Source organism: Anastrepha obliqua, chromosome 4 (genome assembly GCF_027943255.1).
Source record: "Anastrepha obliqua isolate idAnaObli1 chromosome 4, idAnaObli1_1.0, whole genome shotgun sequence".
Taxonomy (NCBI): Eukaryota; Metazoa; Arthropoda; class Insecta; order Diptera; family Tephritidae; genus Anastrepha; species Anastrepha obliqua.
Genome location: NC_072895.1, coordinates 123,639,511 through 123,647,743, shown reverse-complemented (window position 1 = coordinate 123,647,743; position 8,233 = coordinate 123,639,511).

The window sequence follows — 8,233 nt, the reverse complement described above, 5'->3', positions numbered from 1 at the left end:
TTCTGGGACTGTAATACGATGAGTGAAAGAGGGTTGAACATAGCTTAGTTTTCGAAAAATGTCGTCTAGTATTTGTTATCTAATACTTTTAAAAATAAACCAAACATTTCTCACTTTCAAATAGTTTTGAAAGCTGAAGCCAATAATGTTTTTAGTGCATTGCAAAAAGTCATGAAACTCTCTCTTACAATGCATAAATCTTGCAGCTAAATTTATTATTCTTAGATTCATAACTTAATTCACAGTATACGAATTCAAAGTATGAAATTCGAGGAACAATAAAAGAGCTTTCACTAGTTTTGTTTTGTGCTGGCAAATGATATATATTTATTACATATGAAATACATTTTTGAAACGCAAAACTTCATGTGATCAGAGGAAGTTGAACTCGAACTCACTTTGAATCCTAAGTTATTTACCACTGATTGAAATTTTATTTCCGCGTTTTCCAGAATAATTGCTGAAAAATCATATATTTCACTTTATTTAATTTTATAAATCTTTCATTTACAGTGGAAATTTGAAAAAGTCGCGCCAAATATTTTCACTTTTAAAAAACACCAATCAGCTTTTTACTTGCTAATTTGCGCTAATGTTCCGTTTATTTATTGTACTTTTCCCCCCATTTGAACAAGTGCTCTCTATTTTCCAACAGTTCTTATTTCTGAGTGTAAAAAAACAAATTTGTAATTAAAAAAAAGTAAAAAAATGTATTTTGTTAATTTTGTGTACGGCATATCAAAAAAAATTTAGCACTCATCACAAAACACAAATGGAGACGCTGATGTATCCCTATAAAACTCCCATTAAAATTAAGCCCTCGGAATAAAAATATCTAAACAAAAAACGGCTCAATAAATAAAAGCCCTAATTTAGTTTCCTAAAAACTTGGCTTTGCCATAAAATCCGTTTGAAGATAAAGCTTTAATTTGGATTTCAGCATAGCTAAGTCCTTAAAAATGGAAAATATTGTGCTTGTAAAGTTCAAGGTGAGCGATGAAGATAAGCAGATAACAGTAAAAAAAACAATAAAAACAACAGCGAAAGAAACAGAAAAGAATGCTGCTGACGGGCTGGTAGTGAAAAAATCCCAAAAAGCCAATAACCAAAGCAAGCCAATTTCAGCGCCATTCAAGTAAACAGTTAAATTAGTATTATCCCTCCGCCTGTCCGAGGCTTAGCAGATGTTTTTTTGGCGAAAAGAAAAACAAACAGCCAAAACCAACGAAAAGCAAAAAATGGATAGCCAGAGAATGGATCGTTTACCGACTGATAAGAATGATAAGCGGCCTTGTACAAGAAGCAGAAAGAAGCACAGAAAGACTAAAATAGAATATGAAATGTCGCTACCAAAGGCAAAACAAAAAATGGTCGAATTAACGAACTGGTCGTAGGGCATGCGCAGCTTGGAATTAGTACTTAAGAGGGGAAAAAAGCAGAACTGTTATACTTCTTATTCTGATAGATATAAAAAGGCACACAGATATATACTACAAAAAGGTTTCTTATGCTATCTGATACAGCTGATTCTGGTAGGGGAGCGAACGAAAGTGCATTGCAATGTAAATAATTAGTTGTGGACATGCAACATATTTGTCATTGCACCCGTGCACACTAGGCCACTGGATACTTTAAGTTTGTTCGTTTTTACACATAACGACTGTTTGCAACAGCTTAAGGGAAGCGAAATGAATATAGCTGAATACATACCATATATTTAATATATATTTACTTAAAATATTCAGAGTAATTAAAGTAATTTATCCATTGATCTACTCGCATGTATGTCTATGGGTACAACGGATAACTTGAGCAAAAATGTGGATACAGCAAAAGTCACCTTGGACGGTTAATATTGAAAATAAAATTGGTTAATAACAACGCCCAATTTCCATCTAGCGTTTGTTTGCAGGCAAAAACTTGTAATATTTTGGTAACTAATGCAGTTATATTTTCAGTGGAATACCGCAAAAACGCATACAGAAACAAACAAAAACGAATAGTGCTCAAATAGCAGCTATGGGAGTAATAGCAGAGCAACAGAAGCGAGAGCAGTAGCGCTAGCTGGAGTACACATGAATTATTTGGTTAGTAGCCCTCCGGCCGATTCGGGCAGCTTGCGATTCGTTTCTGGGCTGTCTCAATGCCATAGTCAAGACAAAAGATGGTCATATCGAGCAAAAGTAAATTTATTCTTAATTTTTTATTATTTTCCACATTTTTTACATTGAATTAAATAAGAGTAATTTTCCAAACTAAATATATGGCCTTTTTAATTGGTTACACCAATACCGGACCTGGTACGGAGAGCACTGACAATTTTTTTTACTATTTATCTGAGCTACTATCAGAAACGAAACGTAGCTTGGAACGGAGCAAAACATCAAATGCAGCGTTTTGTGCTACCTGCTCCACGACTCATCTGTTCAAGTTCAGAGCAGTAGCGAGAGCAAAAATGAAAACTAGAAAACGGTGAAACAATCCTACAAATCTGCGTACCCGAAATCTGATTAAAAATTTTGCGATTTTTATGAAAATTTCTTGAAATTTTTATTTATTTTTGTGTGCAAAGTTTGAAACTTGGAACCATTTGAGAGGAATGAAGTATACTCTCTTAAGAAATTATTAAAATTAAATAAGAATCAAAATTGTATGTTATTGCTGTAGTTATTTAATACACTATTTATATAGCGGGTGTTTTCTTAAGAGCTTGAGAACTTAAAATGATAATACGAAAGAGAAATATTGTTGAAATACATTTTTTTTTGTGATAATCCGATAGATAATTTAACGGCATTCATTTTTAAATATGACATCCGTCATATTCCCGCCGCGAGTTCCATGGTCCTTCCGATCAGTCCAATAAATCATTTGTTAAGCTGCTCCGTCGATGTTTAATTGATTAACTTTTAGAAACAGAAATCAAGTCAGCATGACGCGATAACGCTCGCCATTCACCGTAACGGCAGCTCCTTCCTAATATCAAAAGATATAAAGAGCGATGATGTCGCCTGTTTTCTATGAACTTTCCGAACAGATTTATAATATTTTTTTTTTTTAAAGTAAACCATTCATGATGACTTGTCAAACTTTACTGAGCATAAATCTTAACATGGTTTGCCATTCGCAGCTATCAAACTATATTTATCAATATCGATAGTTCTCATGCAGCTAAAAAAATGCCCGATTCAAACGCCTCTTATTCAACCAAGCTTGATTGATGCATTGCAATTGGTTTTATGTAAGAATATTTTAGGTTGGTCGTAGCTCTTCGTATCTTAGGCGTATCGTAGCTCCTCCAAGTATGCGAGCTTTATTTCCACAAGAAGCCAAGTCCAGTGAATATGGTGGGCGACTGAAGATTGCGGTGTTATTCTTTGCCAAAGATTTCGGATTTTTTAATAAATTTTTTATCAATAGTAGTCAATCGCCGGACACACCATAACGCGTCCAACATTTGAGCCTGACAAAAACAAACTAAATATGCCGTATAGTTGAAACTATAAACATATGGCATGGGCAGTGGCACAGTACTTTTGAGCACACTTTGATCATATAATGGCTAACTTAAGTGTATTGCATCTTGGTACTTAAGTAGGTAAATATGTATGGAACGCGTTTAATATGCTCGGTCTTTTTTATTTATCTGCCATTTATAAATCTCATCTCACTTAGAAACTAGTAATATAAAATATTACTCTCAACACAAGCCGCACCCGGTATTGCTGCCATTCACTTCATTCGCCATCAAAATGAATAAGTTCTTTTACATCTACGCATATACATATACCTCCTCATTTCCTTACAACTTTTCTGCTTATTCCAGTCAAAATAAGAGAAATTTAAGCTAGAACCAGCTTTATTGTCTCATATTTCCACTAAAAGTTTATTCAGTTGGGAACAAACTTGTAAATCAATAATGGAGAAGGAAATAGAATTAAGTAACTTTCAATATGAGCAACGAATGGTTTGAAGCATACTTCCAGAGGCTCTGTAGTTTAGTGCTGCTATAGGTACTTAAGGTCAATGACCACCATCTCCTTCTTATTATTTGCATTGCTCATTTTGCTATCGTGCGTTGCTTCCAGTTTGGATGCAATATTTATTACTCGTGTAAACTTGGCTTTCTTTTGAGGGTGGTACGAATTATATGCAGACCTCGACTAAGCATATGCAAATAAAAATACAAATGGATACCTATATAAATAACTTTATTGCATAAGGTAGTTTGCCACTTTTGAAGTGGGCATTTTTGTGGGCCATTTTTCTGCTGTATAATTTTTTTTTTTTCTTTTTGTCTTTTTATGTATTCTCGTAATTCTCAGCAATTCGGAAATTTCTTTGTTATCATGAATTGTTATATTGTTCAACTTTTTAACAAATCGTTTATGTGTAAATATGTTGTGGATTGTATACATATACGAATAAAAACTTATATTTTCTAAGATACTATTTTTAAAGGATTTCCCCGGAAGTAACATTTTTGTTCTATAGAAAATAAGGAAGTACGCTTTGTAACAAATAATGTGAATGTTTTTATCATGCATATATATGTAAAGGGTTCTTCAAAAAGGACTATTTCTTTTAGATTCTATGTGTGAAAATAGCATCATTTCACCTTGAGCAGTTCTCCAAAACAAGCAATTCATTAACGTCTAATTGTTGCGAACATCGGGATATGGATGTTGAAGGTTGTTCAGCAACACTTTGCGCTACGGCAGCAATTTTCTGGACGTTCTGCTGCCTAGTTTTTGGTATGTCAGTTCTTTTTCTATCCTTATCAGAATCAGTTTCTTGAATATTTTTTATCAACCTTTAAACTGTCGACTAATTCGGATGATTACTTCCACCAAAAAACTCACGAATTTTCCGATATCGACTATTCTCATAATAAGTTTCAATAATTTTAAAGCGTTTTTTTACCATGAAAATTGTCCATCTGCCAACTTGATAAATGCCAAAAATGACATAAAAAAGGTATCGTCTAGGATTTGTTGACTACCAACATCTTGGCATCACTTTGGTTAGAGCCTTTTTATGCACTTCTATAATTTAAAATATTTTTACAATTTCACCGTATTTAATTTAACAATACATAAAAGCAAACCCCAATTTCAGTGGCTACGAAGGTATTTTTGTTATTTCTTTGTAACTATTTTATCCTATTCATGCGGCATCTACATTTGTACGTACTTTATATGTACTTAAAAATATTCAAGTGAATGAATTCGATTCTTATTTTTTTAACTCACTGATATTGAATTGAATGATAGACGATGAATGGCGAGCCAAAATTCGCCAAAAGGGACCACTCACTGTGCGAGACAACAAACTGAATTTATAATCGCAAAAGGTTTACGATTTAAATGTTTTAAAATAGTGCTGATATTTTGTATGAAAAAAACAGTATTTCCTTGTTAAGCCAAACAGACGCATAGGTGGTAGAATTTAATTTTAAAAAAATCGAGTGATATTTTTTTTCTAGGGATATATGTATGTACATATTTAGGTTGATATCAAGAATGATAGAATACAAGATTGCGCCTTCCGTATTCGCTGAGACGTTGTCGCTGCGAATATACAAACTAAAGGAAGGCAAACTGCTTGCTTTTGAATAGGAACAGTAAAGGAGAGCAATAGAAACTGCCAAGCACAAGGAATTATTTGTTTTGCTTATTTCAAGCAATGACGTCAACCGGTTGTCCAAATCGCGAAAAATAAAGTAGCAGTATTCCGAACTCGCCACCTTTAGTTTCTGTACACCGTAGATTTAAATATTATTATTTATATGTTTCGTACTTTCTACATATGAGGCATTTCCGCGCTAAATAATTTATTATTATAATTTTGTTTTTCATATCTGCACCCCAGTGGAACTATTTAAATAAAACTAGATATTTTTTAACAAAGTCTACTTGTATCAGTAATTATAATAGATTTATGCTGACGAATTTCGATTTTCGACTTCCAAATCAGCTCTGCTTATACGAGGCTAATTTGAAAAGTACGTGAAAAAATAAAAAAACTACTTAATTGTATGGGACAAGCCTTTTTATTTTTGGACATAGTCTCCTTTTAGGTTTATACACTTCGTCCAACGCAGTTGTAGTTTGTTGATATCTTCCGAAAAATAGGATTTGTCCAAGTCTGAGAAATAGCCACTCGTTTCTGCAATCACCTCCTCGTTTGTGAAAAATCTTTTCCAACCATCCGGCCAACCATTCCTTCGAATTGGGAAACAAATAGTAATCTATGGGATCCGATGGAGAAAGTCTAGAGAATAGGGGCATGTGAAACGAGTTGGAACCCTGCTTCCATTCATTTTGCGAGAACAGCTGCAAGCAAAATCACTCGACTTCCTTAATTCAAACGGAAGCCAAACACAAAGAAATAAGCCGATCTGGCTGAAACTTGGTGTGTGGTCTTTCAAGGGACGCTACTAATTAAACATAACCTCGATACGCGCCAGTAGAGCCAACTCTCAGACTTGACACGGACTTTTCAACTACCTGTTGCTTTGACATCCATTCCATTTTCACCTCTCTTACCTTACTCGCTGTATAAAAAGCAAATATGATATTAAACACCGCCATTCTCCCACATATGTACATATATACTAAGGTATCTACTAAAGCAATTGAGAGTTGTAAAAGCGAAGTCAATGGGTTATAAATTTACCAAAACATTTTTTTGTCTGACTGCTCCCATGTTTTTTTTTTGTTGACTAAGGGGACGTGAATATGAGCGGCCTACAAATGTATTCTATGTATGCCAAATAAATATCTATATTAATATATATTTACGCTAACCTGTCTGAGTTATTTTCAGATGCAGTTATAACTTAATTGGCATTCAAAACAATGACAGCTGCTGACATAGGTATGCGCCGCCAAGTTTAGGTCGATATATTATATTTAACGCCAATGAGGTACTAAGCTAAATTAGTGTAAGAATAATATTAGAAAATAAATTTAAAACGGCAGAGACATATTCCTCGTCGTAATAGCTATTTATTTTTCGAACTAGCCGATATCCGATTTTTCTTCTAGAGACCCCGCTCCATCAGCGGATGTTTCGTCATGTAGGCAGAATTTTCGAACTATGGGCACACGCTCCCACCCTGGCATTGAAATAACCAAGCACAACTTTATGTTTACGCACATAAATACATCACAAGGGTTTATAGAAGCGGCCTTTGGTTACGTCGTAGTACTCTTCGATTGAGGAGTGGACGCATTGAACGAACCTTCAACATGGTTGTGTCCCACCACAGATCGGATATATAATTTACATTCTTTTGCTTGGGAGCCGTAGTTGATAACATTTTTACCTTACCCCATCCATCCCAACTCTTTTGCGTCGGGCAGAGGCACCATCTGCATTAGGGGACCGGACATTAAAGGTTTGTCCCCAGCTCATAACCCTTATCCTAAATGCGGCACCTGTTGTCAAATGAGCACTTCGCTACTTGTTTGCATTTTTAAATTGAGTGATACCGCAAATTAGCGACGACAATGAGATTGTATATGTGTGTGTATGTACGTATGTATGATGTGTACGGACGGGCGTACTTACTAAGCTGAAACTGATGAATGCACACATACATATGTAGGAATCTGTCTGCATGTGTATATGTAAACGAATTTATCAAATGCATCCAAATTAGAAATTCTGCGAGCTCTTTCCCACTCGACCGATGACAGCTGTCTGTGCTGCATTTGAAATGCAAATAAATTTTTCATTATGTCCTCACCGCGGTTTTTCATTGCACGCACTGCGTGCATATGTATGTATGAATGTGTGTTTATGTGTTCTCCTGTTGCGCATAGCGAAGTTAGCAAAATGTGCGCCCCAAGCATTTCACTCCATCAAGGCATTCGCGCGTTTAAATAACATAATTTCGATCCGTTATACAAAATTAGACATGGTTTTGGAAAACAAAGAAAAATGAATGCGTCAGGCTGATTTTATGGCACGAACGCTTGTTATCGGGGATAAATTAATCAGGCCAGAAGCAAGTTTTGCGGTCGACCTTAGGCGCGTGAAATTCGCTACGAAACAATACCAAGTCGATGCTGATATTTTTTTTGCAATACTTTTAAGACCATATTTTTGGGATCCATTACTTGTGAGTGTCGTTTGAAAAGTCCGTGCAAAGTCAGAGAGATGGCAGTACTGGCGCGTATCGAGGTTACGTTTACTTGGTAGCATCTCTAGTAAGAAAACACACCAA